Below are 24,195 nucleotides of genomic sequence, written 5' to 3'. Positions count from 1 at the left end.
GCTGCTGCCCTGCGGGGGACCTGGTGGCCCCATGGGCAGCCTAGACCGAGACATCCCTGGAGCAGCAGCCTTTGCAATCTGCTCCTGTGGGAGAACAAGATTCTGGGAGTCTTCAGTGAAAGGGGAAGAGGAGACGGGGACATTTATTAAACGCCTTCTGTGTACCAGCCTCACATGATCCATCTGGTTCAGCCTCTGTCTTCAGAGAGGCAACTAGCATGATGGATCTCCCAGATGAAGGAAGAGAGGCCAGAGCGATGGAGCCGTTTGCCTAACTGGGTGCAGCGAGGCCGTGACAGTGGTTGGGCTCAAGTGCACGTGTGTCTGGCGGCACTGAGTCACCCACAGTTCCACAGTGCGCATGTGACCGGGACTGGCTCTCCCATCCTCAGGTGCAGGCCCCTGGGCCGCCAGCTGCATGGCGTGGGCCGAGCACCCCGGGGTCCCGTGACTCGCGGGCCACATCTGTGCCCTCTGTCAACAATCCCGCCTTCAGCGCTGTGCTCTGGCTGCCGGCTGCTTTCGCCACAGCCAGACCCCCCACCCACACAGGCGAAGGCTTCGGCCAAGGGCACCTCGACAGGGAGGAGGAAGTGCCTTCCGTGGGGGGGGGCTTGTCGCCGGGCTTGTCAATGGCCACATTGAGGCCACGGCACGGGACGACAATGGGCCTGTTGGGGCCCTTGGTCTGCCGAGGTGAGAGGGCTGGGGCTGGGCAGGCAGTGCTGGCTCAGAGGCCAGACGCTGACTTCCAGGGCAGGGAGCCAGCGCCTCTGACGCGCTGCGAAATGCCAGCTCTGCTTAACGGAGAGCAGCTGGGGAGGGCTCTGCATTCCTCCCCGGGGCCAGGAAGGCTGCCTGAACCCACTTCCCTGGGCCACGGCAGCTCTCAGCCTCTCCCTGGGCCAGGCCTGTGTGCAGGTGCTGGGGGCCACACTTGTCCCTTTCCGGGTCTCTGTTGGTCCTCATGGGCATCTCTCAGCCTGTTTGGAGGAATCACACCTCGTGTCCCATAGCTCACGATACCGCCAGGCATGTAGGTAAATTGGAATTTCAAGTGATTTTTTTAAAAATTATGTTTAAGTATGTAGGGAATATTGATATATGACAAAGCCCAAACCCACACAGCGGGGGGTAGGGGGGCATGCTCTTGAGGTGTCACTAACAGAACACACTGAAATTGCAAAGTATTTGTTATTGATCTGAGGTTCAGACTTACCTGGGCCTGCTCTATTTGCCAAATCTGACAACCCTACCTGAGGGATCCACAAAGGATGCCCCAGTGGGATCCTTGGGACTTAGCTGGGTTCCTGTGTGTCACCGAGACAGGGGATGGACAGAAGGGGGGGGGGCCTCATGGGCTCCTGTTTATTCCTGTGGCTTCCCACATGTGAAATGCCATGTGCCACCCTCAGTAGGGGCCACACGTGGTCCACACCACGCCTCTTTCCCCTCAGCTTCCCCGGCGGGCGGGGCAGCTTGGAGGTGTGGTTTCAGCTGGTGATGTATGCTGAGCACCTGCTGATCTCATGGTTGCACCCTGGGGACTGAGTGGTGGGGGAGACAGATGGGATCCCCATCCTCCAAGGACGGTGCTCAGGGAGACATGCTGTTGCACGGGACAGCAAGCCCGTTCAGCAAGCCATGGTCCCTGTAGCAGTGGGGCAGTCTCTTAGGGGAGTCCCAGGAAGGCATCTCGTGCACCTATGTAGAACCAGAAAAAGGGGGCTTGAGGACAGGGAACCCAGGTGGAAATCCTGGGCCATGTCACCGAGATAATGACTAGCAACGTAGCTTTGGACAAATCAATCTGTCTCTCCGTGCCTTGGTTATCCTCATCTATCAAGTGGGGACAGTGTTCCTTGCCTGCAGGGGTCCACATGAGATCCCAAGTACAATGGCAAACATGAACATGAATGGCCAGTCGCAGAGCCCTGCATGGAACAAGCGTGTATGTTTCTCTCTCTAGGGTCGGGGAGTATAGGGGAGACACAGAGGGGCCAGGAATGCTGGGACCCCAGTTCTCTGCCTGTAGTGATATTAATGGCCATTACTGTCTGGGGTTGTTTTTTTTTTTTTTTTGGGGGGGGGGGTGAGGGGTTATATTTATTTGTTTGAAAGGCATAGCAAAAGAGGGAGAGAGAGATCTTCCATCCACCTGTTCACCCCACAAATGGCTGAAACAGCCAGGGCTGGGCCAAGCTGAAGCCAAGAGCCCAGAACTCCACCTGGGTCACCCATGTGGGCGGCAGGGGCCCAAGCACTTGGGCCGTCTTGTGCTGCTTTCCCAGGTACATTAGCAGGGAGCTGGATTGGAAGCAGAGCAGCCAACATTCAACCAGCACTCTTTTTTTTTTTTTTTTTTTTTTTTTTTTACAGGCAGAGTGGACAGTGAGAGAGAGAGACAGAGAGAAAGGTCTTCCTTTGCCGTTGGTTCACCCTCCAATGGCCGCCACACTGCGGCCAGCGTACCATGCTGATCCGATGGCAGGAGCCAGGTGCTTATCCTGGTCTCCCATGGGGTGCAGGGCCCAAGCACTTGGGCCATCCTCCACTGCACTCCCTGGCCACAGCAGAGAGCTGGCCTGGAAGAGGAGCAACCGGGACAGAATCCGGCGCCCCGACCGGGACTAGAACCTGGTGTGTGCCGGCGCCGCAAGGTGGAGGATTAGCCTAGTGAGCCATGGTGCTGGCCCTCAAGCAGCACTCTTATATGATATGTCAGCATTGCAAGGGGCAGCTCAGCCCCCTTCACCACGATGCCCCCTCCACGGGCAGTCTTTTATAGCATTCTCCTCCTCCTGTCTCAGGTGAAAAGCAGTGACCCCGGATATTTGTGTACTGTTTTATTGTTGGCAAAGGATAATGCTGAAGAGGGAATTTAAACAGGCCTGGGGTCCAGATCCATCTCTGCTCTGTGACCTTGGGCAAGTACTAAACTTCTCTGAACCTTAGTGTCCTGCTCTGTAAGATGGAACCTCATAGGTTCATAGGTACTGCTGAGAGGATGAAGACACTATTTTTTAAAAAAGGACACATTTCATATACTATCTTTTTTTTAAAGAGAGACTTTAAAAAAAAAGATTTATTTATGTATTTGGAGGGCTGAGTTACAGAGAGGCAGAGAGAGAGAGAGGTCTTCCATCTACTGGTTCACTCCCCATATGGCTTCAACGGCCGGAGTGCACTGATCTGAAGCCAGGAGCCAGGAGCTTCTTCCGGGTCTCCCACGTGGGCGCAGGGGCCCAAGGAGTTGGACCATCCTCTGCTGCTTTCCCAGGCCATATCAGAGAGCTGGATTGGAAGTGGAGCAGCCGGGTCTTGACCAGCATCCATATGGGATGCTGGCACTGCGGACAGCGGCCTTACCTGCTATGCCACAGCACTGGGCCCTGCAAAGACATTATTCACACAAACCATGTGGAGTCTGGCTCACAGCAAATGCCCAAGAGGTGAGGAACTTTGAAGAGGGTCTTGTTTGAGTACCATAACCCCCTTGTGAGGTGATAACTATCAGTGAAGAATGAGGTTCAGAGAGGTTGGGTGTGCAGCCCAAAGAGGCCCAGGCAGAAGGAGTGACTGTGCATCCCTGGGTGCTTGGGAGGCCTGCGGTCACCTAGCCTTCCCAGGACTCTGCTTCTAGCTTCCGGCTGCACATGTCTGTGAGGACCAGCGGGACTCAGGCCCTCCTTGCCCAGTGGTCATCTGGTCCAGACCCCAGCGTGCCTCCTGCAGACCTTAGCCTGCCTGTTTATCCAAGTCCATCCTGCCCAGCCTCCTTGGGGTCAGGGACAAAGAGCATCCTGTTGACCTCTGAGGATTTATGAGCCTTACACCACCCATTCTTCCTTCACTGAGTTTGAAGTCTGAGATTTTCATTACCTTCCCAAGCCTTTTGTTAGCTGATGCCCACGCCTTTGAGCTGTTGGTATGGATGGGAGTTTTATTGTCCTGAACACAAAGCAGCTTTGAAAGGAGAGAGCATTTCTGGGGGAGAGGATAGGAGCGGGCCTCTCACTGGAGAAAGGAGACTTTAGCCAACCACTTTCCCTCCTGTGGGAGCAGGTGGGTTACATTGCTGTTAGCGGTGTTCTGCTTTCCTATAGAATAGCAATCAGCAGGTGCTGATGGTTGGAGGCCAGCAAAGGGATCGGCCTTAACCAAGCCCTTGCTGAGCCCTCAGGATTGTACTGGTGCTTCCTTCATAACACCAAGGTCAGTCCTCTCGATCGCCCTCGGGGGTTAGGCCTCAAATCCATTTTTCAGGTGAGTTAAATGAGAGAGGCTGGGTAGATGGGGGGAGAGGCTTGACCTCGGTCACGTGGCAGCTCCAGTTTTTGGGCTCATGTCTGTTTGGGTCCTGAGCCCATGTGTCATTGTCACCCATGTGCCTGGTCTGTGTGCTATGGAGGAGACCAAACCGGAGGAGGCATACGCTGGCCTTCAGGTTCCAGCCGAGGCTGTGAGATGCTCCCTCTGGGTCATGTGGGCATTGAGCCACCTTGGCGCTGTTAGCGCCAGTCTTCAAACACAGGACTGAGGCTTCTGGGGGACACTGAGTAGGAGCTGGTTTCTGATCTCCTCACTTCCTTGCAGGGGTCGAGGCTTTGAGATGCAAAGGTCCTGAGGCAGGAATGAGCATGGGGCTCTGCAGGGAAGGCTGGCAAGGCAGGAGACCTCTTTTCACCAAGCACCTGGAAGAAAGTGATGGTGCAAGATAGGTTTGGGGCTGGAAAGGAAGGGCCCTGGAGGCCAAGGAGGGAGGTTTAGCTTCAATCCCAGCAAGCAGGGAGCTACCATCCAGTTCCACAAGAGAGAACAGGTTGGAAAGAACATGTAAGAAATCCTTAGAGGCTGGAAAGGATGGAGTTGGGAGGCCTGCCCGGGTACTGTGGGTGATCCTGCTCCTGCCCCTGATGACGCTGATGGGAAGATGAGGGCAGCAGTTGCGATAGTCATGGTGACAATGGGAGTGACAGCCAAGTGCTCACCGTGCCCTAGGTACCAGTCCAGGAATTTTGCATGCATGAGCTAGTGTAATGATGGCAATGGTCTTATCGGGCAGGAACTATTATGAGTCCCATTGTACAGAGGAGGAAAGAGTCACAGAGAGGCAGCAAGGGCCTGACATAGAGGTGGACGTGGACACTGGAGAGGAAGTGGCAAGCCAAGAGCCAGCGAAGGCAGGACAGGGGCAGGCAGACGTGGGGAGCCTGCTGAGAAGAGGAGGCAGGCAAGGGAGCCCATTGCCCTTTAATGGGAGCCAATTTCCTGGACGTAGTGATTGGTGAGGTTATGACCCGACTGGCGAAGGCAAGCTTGCAATTACATGCTGCTGACACAATGGAAATGCGGTGTTTTCAAGGAAGAATATGATAAAGCAGTGCAAGCCCCAGACCTCAGTGCGAGTGAGCTCATGAGCTGAAGTGTGGGGACGATGGCCCGAGGGAAGGGGACACTGGGCTGATCAATCTTGAGAGGCATGCATGCTGCAGTCCTGCAGTGTAGCCCCCCGGGCCCTTTCCCTGGTCACACGCCATCTGATGTAAGCTAATTCATGCGTGAGCATTCACGGCCAGCACTGGGGTAGGGACTCCCTCCTTCCAGCTTGCACACGTAGCGTTTTCCAAGAGCCTTTCAGACTAGGGCGAGTGAGTAATGCAAAGAGGTGGGGCAGTGACAGGAGAGGTTCCCACATCCTCCCTACAAAAAAATATGATGAGGGGTCTTGGGTCTCCTCCTGTGCTTCCTACCATCAGTTGCTGTAACTCAGAGTGTTGGACCCAGGTCTCCAACAGTCATGAACCACATGCTGTCTCTGCCAGCTGTGACAAGCCCAGGAGACCTCTCAGGCTGGAAGCGTGGCAGTACAGAGAGCAGCCTCCGGCCTCCCTCCAGTCTCACCCCGTAGCTGTTAGGAGCATGAACCAGAACAGGATCATAGGCTCCGATTTGCTGTGTGACCTGGGACCCAGCCATTCCATCCCCTGATCCTTAATTTTCTTGTCTGTAAAATGGGGATCATCGAGGCGCGTCTTCCTGGTGGTGTCGATAGGAGTAAAGCAGAATAGGTCCGTAATACGCTTAGTCTAGGACCTGGCACATAGCGGGTGCTCACTAAACATAAGCTGCAATTGTTGCCCCAGCCCTGCTCAGAACCACTACAGAAGCCCTGAGCTTCTCCATGGGTGTTGGGACCTGGAAGTTCTGTGTTGCTCGTTGCAAGATGGCATTGAGCTTAGCCTGGACTCTGTTTATTCTTGCAGCCAGCTCCATGGCTGGTACTGGGTTCTACATGCCTCCAAGGCATCCGTCTTCCCCTGGCATCCGAGAGAGAGCCTGGTAGAATTCCTTTCCACCCCTCAATGCTTCTGCATCGCAGGTAACAATGGTTCCAGCTAATACTTACGGAGCACCTTTTCTGTGCCAGGCACTGGACTGATTGACTTAATCCTCACAGCAGGGCCATGCTGGAAGCCTCCTGATGACCCCCCTCTTACATGGGAGGAAATGAAGAAAACCACAGCTAACTCACTTGCTGAGAAGGACGTCACCAAGTCTGAGCCAGGACTCGAACTCCTAGCCTCTGTGCTTCTCTGCACAAAGGCGTCTGATGCCATTCCTCCCGCGGGATGCATACTGAATAGGCTGCTGGCAGCCCAGGAGGTTTGCTGCTTCTGTGAGCACAAGGAACGAGCCATCTGCTGGGTGCTTTTAAAGGGAGCTTGTGTCACAGTTTCAGGGTAAAATGTGAGAAATAGCATCACTTTTTTTTCCCCGCATGGTAAAAATAACCTGCAGGCAAGCATGGGAAGAACAAATGGCAGCTGACGAACCAGGGGAGGAGGGAGCTTGAGTGCCAAGGGCTGCCCACCTGGGCACCGTGTGCTGCCACCTGCCCAGCACGGGGCCAGCGTCCACCCAACCTGCCAGCACCTGTCAGGCTGCCAGCATCGGCCTTCAGAAATGGGGCCTTTGGCTCAAGGAAGCTCCAGGGACAGAGGGGCCCCTGGGGTGCGGTGATGTCCGAAATGTGTCATCCACTCACAGGATGCAGCAGGGACCGTGTACCTCAGCCTCTCTGCTTCATCTAGCACCAGACAGAGACCGGGCGTAGCTTTTGATCCTGAGACATGATTTTAAAACTAAAATAAAAGCAAAAGCTGGAAGTAGTTGGTGATGTGGACATTATGTTAACACATGCAGTTTCCACTGCTGCTAGGATTTGAAATAGCTTCCTTTAGCGACAACTAGAGCTGTTTGACTTACTGTCAGTCTGCCTCCTAGGTCACCTTTTGTTGGGTTCCAGGACTGGCGGGCTGGGCACAGGGCATGGGTTGAGAGAAGCTCTTTGTCCGAACTCCTGGAGTTTCTGTGAAGCGGAAGGAAGAGATGAGCAAGGCCACCACTTGTGTGTTTAATAGACCTTGACCTATTGGGCCTTCGTAAGAAGCTGCTGGGGCATTACCCACCCAGGGAAACGCTCTAGTTCCTCTGAGGTGTGCCATTCTGTAGTCCTGGGACTCCCGTTGCTCCTGGTGTCTGTGCTGGGGATGTGCTAAGCAAGCATACTGACTGACTGCGGGTGCCAGTTTCAAGTTGAACAATCATCCCTCGTGGGTTGTCCACGGCGCGGCTAGCATTTCGGTGGCTGAAGATTTCTCGTGTCAGCCTCCTCATGAGTTTATAAGGGAATGTCTGCTATTATATCCACTTTGCAGGAGGGATGACTGAGGGTGACTCCCTGTAATTGACTTACTAAGGATCAGAGAGCTAGTTGGTGGCAGGACTGGGATTTGGGCCAGCTGTCTACACTTATGATGGCTTTGCCAGCCTGCCTTCCCCAGCCATCTGGAGTCAGAACTCAAAATACAAGTTATTTGGAGAGATCTGGGGGCTTTAAAAAAAAAAAAAACTACCACAAAACTCTTGCCCTGCAGAGCTCATGTCACTCCACAGGGGGAGGGAAAGAACAAAGTCAGGGTTACCCACCTATGAAAAAGTAGAGCCGGGATTCAAACCCAGCTCTTCCCCCGCTGAAGTCCAACCCTTGTGACGTCCACCCCCCTCCCTGAGCTTTGCTCTTCCAGATGCTGGGTGCAGCTCCCCTTGGTGTTTATTTCAGGCATTGTTAGGGAGAGCACAGGCAGAGCTGTCCCCAGGGTAGGTAAGGCACCTGGCAGCTGTTTTCAGAGGGGCCCTTAGCTACCCACACACTCCCTGCCAGACATCAGGGTGCAGCGGGGTTTGCACAGACCAGCCTCCCGCAGTCCTGTGAAAAGCGCCGGCGTGCCATGCGGGAGGGGCGCTCTTCTTGGCTCCCTGCAATCGCGGCCTCGCCATGCAGCCCAAGACAGCACCACTGGAGTGTTTCTGGAGCTCCTCTGGGCTTATGCCAGGGGTGGCTAGAAGTCCCGAGGGCGCCCTCACAGGAGAACTGAGGACAGGGACCCTCGCGGTTTGGGGTAAGAGCTAGGGGCAGCCCTTGCAGCTGGAGGCGGACGCAGAAAACTTCAAGCAGGGTCCTCCACCCGCAGCCTAGTCTGAAGGATGAGAGTCAGCATGGAAACGAGGACATACAAGGGGAGAGGGGCGTGTGCCTTACGTTTATTAAATAGCTTCTGTAGCCCAGGTGCAGTGTGCGGTCTACGGTGGTGTGGGGGAGGGAGAGGGCCACAGGGGCAGAGCTTACTTTCGTGGGTCGGCACCCGTGCTTTCTGGGGCTCTTCCAGCCTGGGGAGGAGATCAGGCCGGATCACAGCATTTCAGGAGGGAGGGAAGAGAAAGAGAGGGGAGGACAGAGGCCTGCACCTGCAGCTGACAGCGTCACGGCAGGGTAACGTGGCAGAGGTTTGGACAACCTGGTGGTCACCATCACAGACATGACAGTCAAGAACCATCCATGCTCCTTCCCACGCAAGGCACTTACTCTGACCTGTTTCCTCATCCGAGAAATGGAGCCAAGGGGTCCTACCTCCCAGGGTGCTGGGGAGGGTCCCATGGACTACAGCATGGAGAACACTCAGCCGGAAGTCCCGTGTGTGGGTGTCATGGCCGTGAGTGGCGGCCATTGCTAGTTAGGGTCTGATTTCTCAGATCTCAGCACGTCCAGAACCACTGAGGAGGGGGGCTGAGTTATCAGCAGGTGCTGTGGCAGCCCGAGACACAGCTGATGGGGAAATTCCTGACACTCTGACAGCGGTGGGTGGGGACCCACAAATGCACCATCTTAGCAGTCCTTTGGCAATGAGCAGTGTGAATTTCTGTTTCACATCCACTTGTTTTGGAGAAAGGTGTGAATGCATAATATAGAACCTGACAGATAAAATGGCTAAAATAAAAGTTTGGGTGCCTGGAACAAGAATCTTCAGTTCTCTGGAAACTTCGTGGATTGAAGCAACCTCCTTGCCACCAGGGCTGGTGAGAAGAGCCACCTCGGGCTTCTGCAGAGCTTGGGTCCGGCAGGCCCATCTGCCCCTCTGAGATGCCCCCAGACTGGGTCCCTCTGCCGCATCCGTGCCAGGGAGGTTGTGCTCCACGCCGTGGGGTGCAGGCCAGGCAGGGCAAGGATCTCCAGACACAAGCTACTGGCCCCGTCTGCAGCCTGCCAGCCTGGCCCCGGGCCTGGCGTTCTAGTTTTATAGATGCAGATCTTAACTGTGGGTGACAGATGTGGGAGAGGCACATCCAGGAGATGAAAGACCACTCCATCTGCTGGGTTCTGGGGAAAATGTGGAGGCCAGAGGTGGGTGATGGTGGCTTTTCCCAGTGGGGAACGTGTGAGGGAGCTTTGTGGAGGGGAGCAGCCAGCACGGACCCTTAAACCTGGCGTCCTGACACCAGACTGCACAGGTCTGCGCAGAGCGTGGCTAAGGAGGACCGTCCCTGGCCACTGTGAGGAGGGATGTGTCCTGTAGAGGGCGCCACACAGAGGGCAGGGCTTGGGCTTCTGCGATGGCTCTTTGAAGGTGTTCTCACCCCAGCAAAGGCTAAAGCAAGGCTTCTGCTGCTCTGATGCTTGCCTGCTGCTTCCCAGCTGCCCGCAATCACACACAAGAGTGTCCCAGGAGCCCAGCACCACCCTCAGAGCCTGGTAAATGAGGCTCTGTCCCCTGGGTCCCATATTAGTGCCCACTGGGAGAAGAGACAGCCACTGGCAAAGACTCAAAGCTAGTATCCAAAGAAACAATGTAATGAGAAACACATCCAACCGTTTCCCTCCTCCCTTCAAATTTTCCCTCTCTGGCCGGCAGAATCTCAAATCATTTATTGAACATTTACATAGCCCGGATCATCCTGGGAGCCCCGTCCCACTCTCCATCGTCATGCCACCACAAAAGACAGGGTCTCTTTTTAGTCCTGTTTTAATGGTGTGAAAATGCATCAGGAGAGAAGAAGGCGCCCAAGGTCGCACAGCCTGGAAGCAGCAGAGCAGAGGCTAAACTCAGGTCCCGCCCCCGGCTTACTTCTTCAAAAGCCATGCCATGGACCATGCGTCCCTCCATACTGAGTGCTCGTGGCAAGGTTTTCCGGTCAAGGTTGCAAGCTGCTGGCCTCCAAGCTGGATCAGGTGTGCATTACAAAGGCACCTGTTGGTCCAGCAGAGTGTTCTAAATGTTTTTTTAAATGACTTTAGACAGTGCACTCTGCTTGCCACACTCCCTACCACTCTCAATAGTCTCCCACTTGGCCGGCTGGTAGACCCCTACAGTTAGTTCATAAGCCTGAGCTAAACACTTCTTTTGCTTGAGCAGAAGTGATTGAGCAAGAGGGGACTGACAGTGTCCCAAGGGAGGAAAAATGCCTTCTGAAGGGGGCGGGGGAGGGGCTGGCTGCTCCAGATGCAGCCAAGTGGGAATGAAGAGCTAATAAGAGGACCCTGGCACTTGTTTTGGGCTTGGAATTCAGCATCCATGAACTTGAATCTCAGAGGGCAGCTGAAGAGGACATTGAAAGCAAGGAAAGCACCAAGGTGGCGCCCCCTGGAGGGAAGCCATTCAAGCTTGCTGCAGAGTGTTCACTGTGCCCAATTTGGGTGCACCTGCTATGAACAAAACTGTATGAAGCAATAGGGGTGTGGGGGTGATGACTACCAGCGAGAATCTCAGGACAGGGCACGGCATGCAGAGAGAACTAACCCTTGGCAAGTGCTACTAATGTGTGGTGGGCCTCAGCGTTTGTGCCAAAGAGGTGGACACATGGCATGCTAGGTCACCCAGCCAGAGACTCAGGCGGCTTGGCCCCAGAGCCCAGGCCCCCGACTGCTCCTCTGTGCTGCACCCAGTGGCAGCCAGCAGGCGGGGTGACTTCGTGGTGGGAAGGGTGTGAGATTGCAGCCAGGGAGAGCGGTTTAGTCCTTGCAGTGGCGCCATCTTCACAGATGGGGATGTGCCTTTCCTGGCACTACAGGCCCCCTCCTGGAGGACTGAGCACCCTCTGACTGCTCTATCCTCTCTCGCTTACCAGTTCCAGGCCCTTCAAATGCCAACCCAGGCAAACGTTTGCAGAAGAGCGTGAGTTTGGGCATCACATTGTAGATCAACCCTCCATCCCGCTGGCTCCCTCCCCAGCTGCAGGCTCAGTTTCCTTGTCTGAAATGGGGTGATGACAACAGCATCCCTCACTGACTTGTTGAGAGAATCAAAGGATGTGAGCGTTAGGCACTTGGCACAGGTCTGTGCCCACTGAATGGCTGTGGTGAGCATGGACTTGTGTTCCCACATGGTCATCGCTGAGGTCTGGATTGGCAAGGGTGAGGTTTGCTATGAGGGCACCTGGCCTACCTAATACCCCACCACCACCACCACCATGTGAGGTGCTCCAGGTGGTTCCTGGTGGCCAGAAGTTCAGGCCTCCTTGCTCTGCTGGTGCCTGTGTGGGTGGGCCCTCCACCAAGGCCTGGCCTGGCATCAGCCCCAGATGCCAGTCTAGAGAGTGGGAGCCTTTGGTCCTGGTGCCTCCTAAAGACAGGGAATCAAGAGGCTGCCCTGCCCTTTCCCAGGACAATTTGCTCATGGATTAGAAGCTGCAGTTCGGAAGCGCTGAATCTGGTAGCCAGGAACCAAGGACCCCATTCCTGCCCACTTTGACGGCTGTCCTGGAAGCTGTGGCTGCTTTCGCCACCTAGTGGCGTTTTGTGGGAATACATGCATGGAGACTTGTGCAGTATCCCAGGTACATTGCAACCTCCTGGCAGTACACAGAGCAAACGAGAGACCAGGGAGGTTTAGGAGACAGGGCACTGTGGGAGGACTCATGTGCCTTGGTCTGAATTCTCATCCCCTGTTTGGGATGTCGGACAAATGGCTGAACTTCTGTGAGCCTGCTTTTCTTCTAGAATGTGATGGAAATCTTCTGCATCTGCTCACACAGATGTGAGGCTCTTGGGCTCTGCAGGGGTGAGAGGAGGTGGTTGCCGTGGGTGCAGCAGCAAAGTGAGGCAGTGCTTTTGACCTTGAGAGTCAGGGATCTGGTGTAGCATCTACAACCCAGCTTGTTGGCAGGGACCACCCGTCACCACGGTCCAGCAAGGAGACAGGGCAGGAATGGGTCTGGGGACATCCCTCTCTGCTGGCCCATGATAGCCTCAGGGTGGGTGAGGCACTGGGTCCTCACCTCCTGCTGTGAGTCCTTGGTGCTTTCTCCCTTCTGACCCTCACCTGCTACCTTTTCACCCAAAGGTAGCTTCCAGTAGGGAATGCCTAGTGCCGGCAATTGTCACTTCTGGGGATAAGGAGCTGCTCTGTGGGTTTCTCCAGAGGACACAACTCTGGGTATGACTAAGGGACAGGAGGCGCTGCTCCAAGGTGAGGCCCACAGAAAGGCAGGAATCAGCCAGAGCGGCCTCTCCAGCCCCAGGAATGGGTTGGTCTCCGGACCTGAACGTGAAGCCTTAGCTACTCTCCCCCACTGATGGACAATGGGCCCAGTGTGTAGCATCAGGCAGTCCTCCCAGTGGCTTCTTTCCCAGAGAGCCTGGAGACTCTGCTTGGCCCAGCAGCAGGGGAGGGTTGGGGTGAGGCTGGGCAATCCCCCTCCTCAGACCCTGGTGCTGAGCCCATCTCACAGGTGCAAGGAGGTAGTGAGGTAATGTCCCCTCCGTCTCCACTGTCTTCGGATGCGGTTGGTTTTACTGAGCAGCTAGTGTGTGCTCCTGGAGTGTGCCAGATAAGGCGCTGGAGTGGCCCAGGAAGGGTGGTGGGATTGCTCTCGTGTTGCAAGTGAAGAAGCAGGGGCCCAGGGAAGGGCAGTCACTCAGCGAGGTGGTGATGTGACCTTAAAGTCGACTTCTGCCTCCAGGGCTTGTCTTCATCCAGTGTTAACAGGGAAAGTCTTGCCAGAAAGAGGTCTGGAGTGACGGCTGATCCAAGGGGTGGGTCCCAGGCCCATCGGGCACAGGGGAGGATGCGAGTGGCACACTTTGCCAGAGACCCGGTGAGATGCGCCCCAGTGCCAGCTGCTGGCTCTCACTTCTCCCATGGCCCTGGGCGCGGTACTTCCTTACAGGAAGTCTGATCCCAGCACCACTCCCGTGGGAGGTGGTGGCCAGGGCTGCGGGCGGAGGGGCATGGCTCTCCCTGAGGCCGTGGTTCATTCTCTTGCCTCCAGTTTTGATCAGGACTGTTACTTCAGAAGGTAATGTGCAAGGGCATGGGTGGGTTTTTTTTTTTTTAAAGGTGTACGAAGCAGGTGTTTCGTGCAGCAATGAAGTCGCGCTGCTAGGGATGCCCACAGCCTGTATCAGAGTGTCTGTTTCAAGTCCCAGAGCCTCCACGTCTGATCTGGCTTCTCACCAGTGCACATCCTGGGAAGCAACCATTGGTGGTTCAGGTACTTGGGTCCCTGCCACCCATGGAATAGACCCAGATGGAGTCCCCTGGCCCAATCCTGGCTGTGGCCGGCATTAGGGGAGTGAACTGGCAGATGGAAGATACTGTCTCTCTGTTTCTCTTTCTGCCTTTCAACTAAATTTTAAAATTTACAATATTTTTTAAAGTGGCTAGAATGTTAAAAACTGATTTACAACATGAGTGTAACATGCATAGAACGCATCCGTTGTTTTCCCTAATCAGCCACATTCCCACTGCCCCCACAGTCATCTCTGTGACCAAGTCTTTCTGCATCCTTCTAGAAATTTTTGCACCATACCAAGTGTGTTCAAATGCATCCATCTTTTCCCGCTGAGTTGAAATTTCACCATCTCACCATCCGACAGAGGTCTTTGCTCACCCTTCACCATCTAGTAGGCACCTCCTGGCCTAGAGGCCTAGGGCGCTCCCCGTGACGGCTGCCTTGCCGTCTGCTGTATGGCTCTTGGCTGTGCACATTCCATGTTCAGTTGCCGTCCTGGTGGACACAGTGCGTTGCTCTGGTTTTTGCTTGTGTGAACAACGTGCTCATACCTGTATCCTTGCCCAGCTGCACACGAAGGGTTGTAAGATGAGTGGATCCCTGAATGGTTGGGGCAAAGTGTGTGCTTTTTAAATTTTGCTAAATTCTGCCAAATGGTCTCTGGAAGCCTTGTGCCTGGCTACGTGGTCTCCACTGGGAAGATGAGCCCAGTAGGCAGGTGGGACAGGATTCCAGAGGCCCCCGTGCAACCAACCCTGGCGACCCCACCTCCCGCAGGAATCTCCGCTCTCCTCCGGCCTGGGAGTCTACAATTCCCATTCATTGACCCAGCATTGTCTGCAGAAGGCTGTGATATCTAGTGGATATCTAGTGGGAACAATCATCCGTGCGCGCACGGGAAGTGGGGGGGGGGGGCACGACACAGATCTGAGCTCTGGAAGAGTGGCCAGGGAAGCCCGTTTGCATTCATTAGCAAGGAGCACAGACCTGGCCAGGGTGGCATTATGACTGTTTTTTAAAGAAAAAGAAATGTTGGGCTGGCGCCGCGGCTCACTAGGCTAACCCTCCGCCTAGCGGTGCCGGCACACCAGGTTCTAGTCCCGGTTGGGGTGCTGGATTCTGTCCCGGTTGCCCCTGTTCCAGGCCAGCCCTCTGCTATGGCCAGGGAGTGCAGTGGAGGATGGCCCAGGTGCTTGGGCACTGCACCCCGTGGGAGACCAGGAAAAGCACCTGGCTCCTGGCTCCTGCCATCGGATCAGCGCGGTGCGCCGGCCGCAGCGCGCCGGCCAAGGCGGCCATTGGAGGGTGAACCAACGGCAAAAAGGAAGACCTTTCTCTCTGCCGCTCTCTCTCACTGTCCACTCTGCCTGTCAAAAAAAAAAAAAAAGAAATGTTTATGGGCCGGCGCCATGGTGCACTGGGTTAATCCTCCAACTGTGGTGCTGCCATCCCATATGGGCACTGGGTTCTAGTCCCAGTTGCTCCTCTTCCAGTCCAGCTCTCTGCTGTGGCCCAGGAGGGCAGTGGAGGATGGCCCAAGTGCTTGGGCCCCTGCACCCACATGGGAGACCAGGAAGAAGCACCTGGCTCCTGGCTTCATTGTGGCCATTTGGGGAGTGAACCAGAGGAAGGAAGACCTTTCTCTCTTTCTGTCTCTCTCATTGTCTGTAACTCTACCTGTCAAATAAATAAATAAACTTAAAAAAAAAAAAGATGTTTATTTTGGTGCAAAAAACCTTTGAACCCATGCATGCAAAGGATCTTCGAAGTATTCATGGGAAAATGCATATTATGAAAGCAAAAGACTCGTGTTATGATTTTCATGGACACGACCAGCACCCCTTCCTTCATTAAAGAAGTAGTATATGAAAGATGTGTATGGCGTATTGGGATAAGACAGCTATCAGCCAGACTGGGTTGCATTTAGCTTATTCTTCTGTTTAAAAAAAATGAAAAGATTTCCATGAACCCCAGGAGCATCATGGGTCCCAACCAGGGTGCCTGCTGTGGCTAATGAGTAAGCTGGCCCTGGAATCGGACCCCGGTTTAGTCCTCCACATCCCTGCCTCCCCACCTTGCTGCCATGCTCCCTCCCCCTGGGTTTGGACCCTAGAAAGGCATGGCAATGAGGCCGTATTGGGGATCACTGGCCATCCCAAAAAGCACTGGCCATGTTCAGAGCTGGCAACAGTGACAAACAGCTACCGACTCCTGCAGTTTCCTAAGTGTTTTCACCAACCCGATTTTCTTAAAGCATTGTGCCCATTTTACAGATTAGGAAATGGAGACACTGGGGCAGAAAAAAGGGAAACGGTTCGTCCAAGAAAGACACTTAGTGAGAAATGGAATTGCAGGGTCACACGTGGCCTCGGCACCCTTTCCTGGTCTCTGTGCGCCCAGGGCTGCACTGGGTTCAGCTGATTCTGGGATGCGTCTTTGTTCTCTGCACACCCTCCTCTGCGTGCCTTTATAGAAGACAATGTGGTGACAGTGCCACATCCTGACAGGCACACAAGTGGAACACAACAGATTTCTATGACATATGGAAGCCAATTGCGCGTGGTTCCTGAATTTCTCCTGCAAGTAATGACTACGGTTTGTGTGTGCTTGTTTTGTTGTTGTTGTTGCCTTGCATTGTTTTTTAACTAGAGTAAAATTGATTGTCACACATGCCTGGAATCTTACTTCAATGTAAGTAGAGCATGGTTAGAAATTCGGAATTAGATGGCTCAGCAGTAATTCTCTCTCTTGTGCTTATTATTTATGGAGTGTGCTTATTATTCTTGCCTTCTTGGAGAATGTGGGAAAGGCTTGGAGGGAGAGTTAAGACAGAAAAAGAAGGATTTGATAAGTAGATGCCGATAGCAAAATTAGAAATGGCTTTGTTCCACTTACTTATGAATTGGTTTCTACATTCTAACTCTTCTAGTCCCTCTGTCGTGTGTCCCTTCCTTGTGTGGTTTAGGGATCCTGCTCTCCCTTAGCCCCTGCTGCCCTATAGTGACACAGTGCTGATCACTCTTAGCCACCTCCAGGTCCCCACCCAAAGCAGTGCTCCTGCTGGTGAGGGGCCTCAAGGCTCAGTGCTAAAAAGCTAAGCTCTCATCCTGTTTCTCTCTTCTTTTTTAAAAAAAAAAGAAAAGAAAAGAAAAGAAAAAGAAAAGAAAACCCCATCCTGATGAATAGCACTTTCTCTCTTTTATTGAACACTTACTATGTCCCAGTTACTTTCTCACCACTCATATTGCTTTCCCTCCCATATTGCTTTCCCTCCCAATAATATTCTGGGGTGGGATTGATTCTGCCTGGGATATAGATGTGCACTCTGAGGCTCAGGGAAGCTGAGATTGTACATGGACAGAACTCACATCCGTCATCCACCGCCTGCATGGACTGGGCCCTTCCCACACTGGATGACAGTGAGACGGGGCTGAGGAAGGCAGGCAGGCTCATCAGGCAACCAAGAGTGGACGGGACCTGGAACAAGTGAGGAGCCTGGACACCCAGCCCATGCAGTGCCCAGGCTGTCCCCAGGGGAGGCCCAGCCCATGCAGTGCCCAGGCTGTCCCCAGGGGAGGCCCAGCCCATGCAGTGCCCAGGCTGTCCCCAGGGGAGGCCCAGCCCATGCAGTGCCCAGGCTGCCCCGAGGGGAGGCCCTCCAGTGTTCGGCCCATTTCTGGCCTCCTCTGCTCCTCCCTGTCTCCAGGCAGTGGTCTTGCTCTGGTTTCAAGTTGTTTTGGTTTTTCACAACTAAAAATCAAGCTGGACTAGATTGTTTACTTAATGCTTCCCCTTGGCTGTTATTTCCTTTCCAGGAAGTAGCCAGTATCAAGCTCCTGTCTGGAACCCAAGACATCCATGCCCAGGTAGAGACCTGGAAGTGCTGCAGGTCTTGACCTGACTGCCAGCCCACTGCCCCCAGGACCCTGGGCCCCGGGCTGTGGGGAGATGGTGAGCTGCCCAGGAAACTCGAGCACGTGGGCAGTTGAGTGTGGCATTTGTGGGATCCCCTGTCATGCACCAAGACGTCTCCAGGCCTTGCGGGCCAGGCTCTGATGTGAGATGAGGCTGCTCTGGGGCTGCAGGCCGTGCTGGCCTGTGGAGTGGAAAAGCCAGAGGATTAGATTTCCTTCAGAGCAAATCGCCTCCCTGTCATGTTTGCTTCCCCCATGTCTTCCCTTACAGATGCGCACATGTGCCCTGCGCTCTCACATCAGCCCTGGGAACCATGAGGCCAGCCTGTTTATCCACAGTTTACAGATTAAGTAGCAAGGGCTGCAAAGTACACATGGCAGGTTTGTGTTTTTTTTTTTTTTTTTTTTTTTTAAGATTTATTTGTTTATTTGAGAGGCAGAGTTACAGACAGAGAGAGGGAGAGACACACAAAGAGAAGTCTTCCATCTGCTGGTTCATTCTCCAAATGGCCACAGCCATCTGGGTTGGGCCAGACTTAAGCCAGGAGTCAGGAACTCCATCTGGGTCTCCCATGTGAATGCAGGGGCCCAAGCACTGGGGCCATCTTCTGATGCTTTTCCAGACCATTAGCAGTGGGCTGGATTGGAGTGGAGCAGCCAGAACTCGAACCAGTACCCATATGGGATGCTGGCACTGCAGGCAGCGGCTTTACCCACGACGCCACAGTGCCGGCCCCAGTTATGCCAGTTTTACTTATTGAGTGTATATTTTATTGAGGCATAAGCCACCTGGATCCTACCTTCAAGGAGTCTGGGAGAAAGACAAAGAAATGTCCCCAGACAGCTGAGGATCTCAGAGCCCCAGAAAGCTTTGAATCCTCCCTCTGTTGCCTCCCACTCTTTCACCCTTTTTGCTTCATCTATGAATTGGGTGCAACACCCCTACCAGAGAAAAAGGCCAGGCCTGCTCTGGCATTCATAGCTGTCGAATGAAGGAGTACGAGATATGGTGAATCTTAAGTGGTAAGCGTGTGCAACATGCTCCGTTGTGGAGTTCAGGGGCCGCACTCAGAGGCTGGTGGCGTTATCCGCCCGTGGGGCTGGGGGTGGGGAGTCTGGGCACCAGCTCCCTCGGGAGGTGTAGAGCAAGGAGGCATGGGCTTGGAGGAGAATGACGCTGACAGACAAAGATGATGGGGCAGAGCTGGACCAAGCCACAGAGCCAGTAACTGGCAACAGCCCTGCTCGAAGCCTTAGCCGGTGCCGTTTCTAGGCCACTCACAGATCTGCCCTACTCTTTGAAGTTTTACCGCCGGATGGTTTAAGCACCCACTGAAAGATGCTCGTAGAATTTCCAACCACCTCTCATCTTCAGAGGCAGCATCACGCTGAGCGTGTGACAGGCGGATCCCTGTCTGGGTCTATTCCTTAATCGGCTCCAAGGTTGACACTGTTTATAGATGCAACCACAGAGTACAGTCTTTACAGTTCCTCACTGCATGATGCAGGAACCCACTGCACCGCCGAGGTGGGGAAACCAGGTATGACAGGTGGGCAGGGTGTGTCTGCCCCCATCTGCCTCCATGGGTCTCTGGCCCTTCGGTCCCTGGCTGCTGCCACAGAGCTCCCTGGGGCACTGAGATGTTGTGGCTTCTGATGATGACTTTATCTGTCCATCCTAAGCTGTGTGATTAGGAGATGGAGGCAGCCAGTAATTAAGCTCACCTGTCAGAGCTGAGCTCAAGTGCAGACGAAACGTGATCTTGAACTTCCTTGTTCGTCTCCCTGCATGTCAGGAGCTTCTGAATTAAGCTCCTTATTGGAACAATATCTGACCCAAAAATGTTAGGACGGGGATTGCCGTGATGGAAACTCGGTAAAGTTAACTCCTTGTCTTGACTCCCGAGAGCTGTGGATCCTCAGGCTGCTTGAGAACACTACTTGTTTGGGAGGAAAGTCGAGTTCCAAACCATAATAGCTCAGACAAGCAAACTAGGGCATCACAACATTCAGACTCAATATTCTTGTGTCTCCCAGAGAAGGACTTCAGGCTCGCCCTGGGGACTTCGATGAGAAAAAAGTGCAGAGTCCACAAAATCTTTCGGGGCTGGTTGTCGTCTGCGGGGAGGCCTGCCTCATGTCTGTGGCTTGGGGGGAGCCATGCCAGAGCCGCTGTTCCTGCTGACAGGCCACGGGAGCCAAGGGCTAACTGAAGCTTTGTTCTCCACTCTTGAAAATTATAGTCTGCTGGACTTCAAAGTGATGCTAATGAGGACATTGGGAGCACCAAGAATTCAGCTTTGCAAGACTGAGTTTTCGATTGCACACAGTTGGGCCTTACTTGTTTACTCCGAAGCTCCTTGTCTTTCTGCCTCCCAGGTCTCCCTATGGGGTCTTCATCACTTCTCCGGCCGTGTGCTCCTGGAGTGCTCCTCTCACCCAGAGCATCAGCAGGAGTTTCTGTCCCTGATCCCTCTGCTCTTCCCAGGCAAGGCTGGGAGGCCAAGCCTTCCCCTGTGCAATGTCAAGACCATCAATTCCTGCACCTTCTCACTTATGCAAACTTCTGCCCTCACCCCTTTATATGGCTCATTTCTCTCCCCAGCGTTTCTCTCCCCTTGTGCTTGACCTATCAGAGAGAATTCCTCAGCCTTTGCCAGGAACGAACTCCTACGGGCTTGCCGTCCCAGACCGCACAGCTTTCAGTGTGTGTTGAGATGTGGCGGACTCCATGCTACCCCCATGCTGCCCTGGGGGTCCTCAGCCATTCTACTGGTGCTGCTGGCAGAACTGGCCCCAAGGGCCAGTAGGGAAGGAACTTCTAAATCCAAGATCTCTCCCTTGGTTCAGGTAGGGAAGCTGAAGCCCAGGCAGGAAAAGCTATTAGCCCAGAACTCCCACAGGGGGGCAGAGAGAGCCCTAGCCCTCCTCTGAGCCCTGCGAGAACTCAGCTCTGCACACACATATCAGGCTAGAATGCAGCACCCTTATCAAGCATTGCAGCTCTCCTGTATGGAGCATTAACCGTGCACTCACCTACAAGGAAAGTGCTTTTTATTTGTATCACATCACATTCTCACCAAGGACTCTAGGGGGTGAAATCCATTTTGCAGATGAAGAAACTGAGGCTGGGCAGGTATTGGGTCACAAGAGCCAGTTATGTACAACTCTATCCCAGTTCCATGTTAGTGATATGGCGATGCAGGCTGAACTTGGCTCTTGTGGGAGGATTTACAACATGGAAATTGGCGAATGCTGCCAATCAGGTCTTTCTCCATCTCCCTCGTCCCATCCCCCCTGCCCACCACCACCACCACCATCACCTTGCCCAAAGAAACAATTTATCTGCATAGAACTGGGCTTGCATATGAGCCAGGCAGCTTTCCCAAGGGCACCCAGCAGGGAATTGACAGAGCTGGGGCATTTACCCAGCGTGTCTGACTTCAAAGCCTGAGCTGTTAACCAGCCCTGCATCCCAAAGAGTCAACAAGGCTAGGTTTTCCATGCCTCATTCTCTCTTGGACTGCAGCTGGCAGGAGGAGAGAGCAGCTTCCTTGGGCTGCTGATACCTGACACGGGGGAAGGCGACCTGTATCAGACAGCTGGCTGGCCAGGAAGGGCTGTCCCAGGAATTCTCCCAGAGGTCACTCCAATCCAGAGACATAGCTTCCTTGCTGTCTTTTCAGTTTTCCAAGCATGCTCCCAATCCGAAGCTTTACTGTTGTTGCCTTAAATGCTTTTTAACCACAGAGCTCGCTCCCTTACCTCTCATCTGTGCCCTCCCTTGCCCAATCCATCTAAAACAGCTGGCTTCCTAGCATTCCCCACTCATGTCCCTTCATTGGTTTTATGGCACTTATCGCTGCCGGCCTTCACAGCATGTCTGAAGGGTCTTCAGAAAATTCATGGAAAATGCAAATTGTGACAAAATTCTGCCAGGAGTTCAAATATTTTTGGGCCCCAAAATAAGCTTATCTTTTAGCCCCGTTTTCCACGAACTTTTGGCTGTCCCCTTGTATTTGCTTGTTTCTCTCCCAGTATAATGTGGGCCCCATGAAAGCTGGGCCCATATGCTATCGCTTCAGAGAGCAGACCAGCGAGGGATCAGATGGGTCCCCGAATGAACCTGCTACTCCATGGGCCGCCTTTCTCGAACTTGACCTGCGTAGTCAACCCCTGGCTCAGATGTTCCCCTGTGAAGGAAAGGGCTCGCTCCTTGGCACTGTGACCTCAGGGGTTCCCCAGAGTTTAGCCCTCTTCTCTTTACCTTGGAGCTGCTTCTCACCATCCCTCTAAAAGCAGGCCACCAGTCACATCTGTCCATGCTGATTTGCTGACAAAGAATTGATCAAACATTTTAAAAAGGAACCTTTGACCCCAAGGACTAATTACATTCCCATCTTGGAAGGTGAATGTGCCCGTGTCTCTCAAACTGAGTATTTAAAAGGATGGTCCGTGTTGATTGATTGTGACCTCTGGAGAAGCTCAGGCAACAGCCAGCGAGTGGAAGCTGGAAGAGGAAGTGGAAGAGGAATGTGGGTGGGATACCTGCGCACTCAATCTCACCTGTAGGCCCACACTGATCTTTCCTATGTTATCATAAGCACACACCACATACCACACATATACATACCACACACACTCCATATACCCAAACACAACACATATCCCATGCCCACACATATATACTCACAATCATACTCCCCACACCCCACATACATACACACCACACTCATACTTACATGCCACACACATACCACACATACACATATATACTTACAATCATGTGCACCACACCCCATACTCATATACCACACACACACCTCACACACAGACATGCCACACACATACCACACATAAACACATATGCACTGATAATCATGTACACCACTCATTTACACAAACCACACTTTCACCCCCACTCACCCTGTACACACCACACACATACCAACCTACACATGCTCATACAATCGTACTCACCACCACCACACACACCCCACATATACAGAGATCTTGCTCCTTTCAAAAATCTTACATGTGGACCATTTCGACCATATGGACAGGGGAGAAAGATAATTAAAAGCCAGATGTGATGGCACCCCGCAGTAACAATTGTGAATACCGATGCCTCTTGAACTCCGATGGTGTGACGTACTGCTCAACTTGTCCAGAGTTGGCAATACCGTGCATCTGATACACCTAACCTGGCAAGCACCATAGCTTAGCAATGGAAAGTGGCCTGCCCTGATGTGACTTGCTGCCCATATCCTCCGTCATGAGAGGGTAGCACGTGGCACACTGCTAGCCCAGGTTTTACCAATTGCTTCTCGCTCTTGCGCTATGGTGAAGTTGGAAAATCATAACTTAGAAACTGTGTTTTGATAAGTTTCCTTTTAGTCTTTTTTCCTAATGGTTAGCATCTATATTTTTTGTGACCTGTATTTTGTTGATTCTAATGTCTATTTATATTCATCTACTTGAAAGGCAAAGTGATAGACATCTCCTGTCTGCCGGTTCACTCTCCAAATGCCCATCACAGCCCAGGCTGGGCCAGGCCAAAGCCAGGAGCCAGGGACTCCATCCTGGTCTGCCACCTGGGTGGCAGGGCACAAGTGCTTGAGCCATCACCTGCTGCCTCCCAGGGTAGCACTAGCAAGAAACTAGGTTATAAGTGGTGACAGGGGCTGGGTTGTGGCACAGAGGGTTAAGCCACTGCCTGTGATGCTGGCATTCCATATGGGCGCCAGCTTTCATTCTGGCTGATCCACTTCCGGTTCAGTTCCCTGCTAATGTGCCCGAGAAAGCAAAAGAAGATGGCCCCAGTCCTTGGGGCCTTGCACCTATGTTGGAGACCCAGATGGAGTTCTACATTCCTGGCTTTAGCCTGGCCCAGCTCTGGCCATTGCAGTCATTGGGGAGTGAACTAGCAGAGGGATGATGTCTCTCTCTCTCTCTCTCTCTCTCTCTCTCTGTCTTTAAGTAACTAAATGAATCTCTCCAGCATGTGAGGATACAGTAGGAAGACATCTGTCTATGACCCAGGAGCAGCACTATCACCAGAAACCGGACCTGACCTCAGACGTCCGGCCTCTGGAACTGTGAGATAAATGTCCGTTATCTAAGTCACTCAGTTGATGGTATTGTGTGACAGCTCTCAGAGCTGACTGAGACACGTCCCGCCTCATTGAGGCCTCCATGTGTACCTTCTGAATGGTGCCTGTGTCATGGCCATGAGTTTAGCCTGGGGCCTTTGAATATTCTATTCCCTCCGCATCAAACTTGTTGTTGTTTGATATTTAAAGATTCATTGATTTTATTTAAAAGGCAGGATTACAGAGAGAGGGCAACACACACACACACACACACACACATGCATGCACACATGGGGGTGGGAGGAGATATCTTCCATCTGCTGGTTCATTCCCCAAAT

The 24,195-nt window shown here is 53.3% G+C and overlaps 1 protein-coding gene and 1 long non-coding RNA gene across 10 annotated transcripts in view; both read left to right on the top strand.

The window, feature by feature from the left end:
* Nucleotides 1-24,195, top strand: part of NAV2 (neuron navigator 2) — a 763,895-nt gene that overhangs the window by 364,267 nt on the left and 375,433 nt on the right. The gene's annotated exons all lie outside the window — the stretch shown is intronic.
* Nucleotides 3,653-15,242, top strand: LOC149128376 (uncharacterized). Of its 2 annotated transcripts, XR_016218373.1 has the most exons (3): nt 3,653-4,266; nt 6,267-6,382; nt 6,461-15,242. It is a non-coding gene; the product is annotated as an uncharacterized LOC149128376 (long non-coding RNA). The 2 variants fall into 2 exon arrangements; XR_016218372.1 differs by lacking the exon at nt 6,267-6,382 and having other exon boundaries at nt 6,431-15,242.

Source organism: Oryctolagus cuniculus, chromosome 1 (genome assembly GCF_051225735.1).
Source record: "Oryctolagus cuniculus isolate XC-2025 breed Fujian yellow rabbit chromosome 1, ASM5122573v1, whole genome shotgun sequence".
NCBI lineage: Eukaryota > Metazoa > Chordata > Mammalia > Lagomorpha > Leporidae > Oryctolagus > Oryctolagus cuniculus.
The sequence above is the reverse complement of the archived record's forward strand: the minus strand, read 5'-3'. Positions and strand labels throughout refer to the sequence as shown.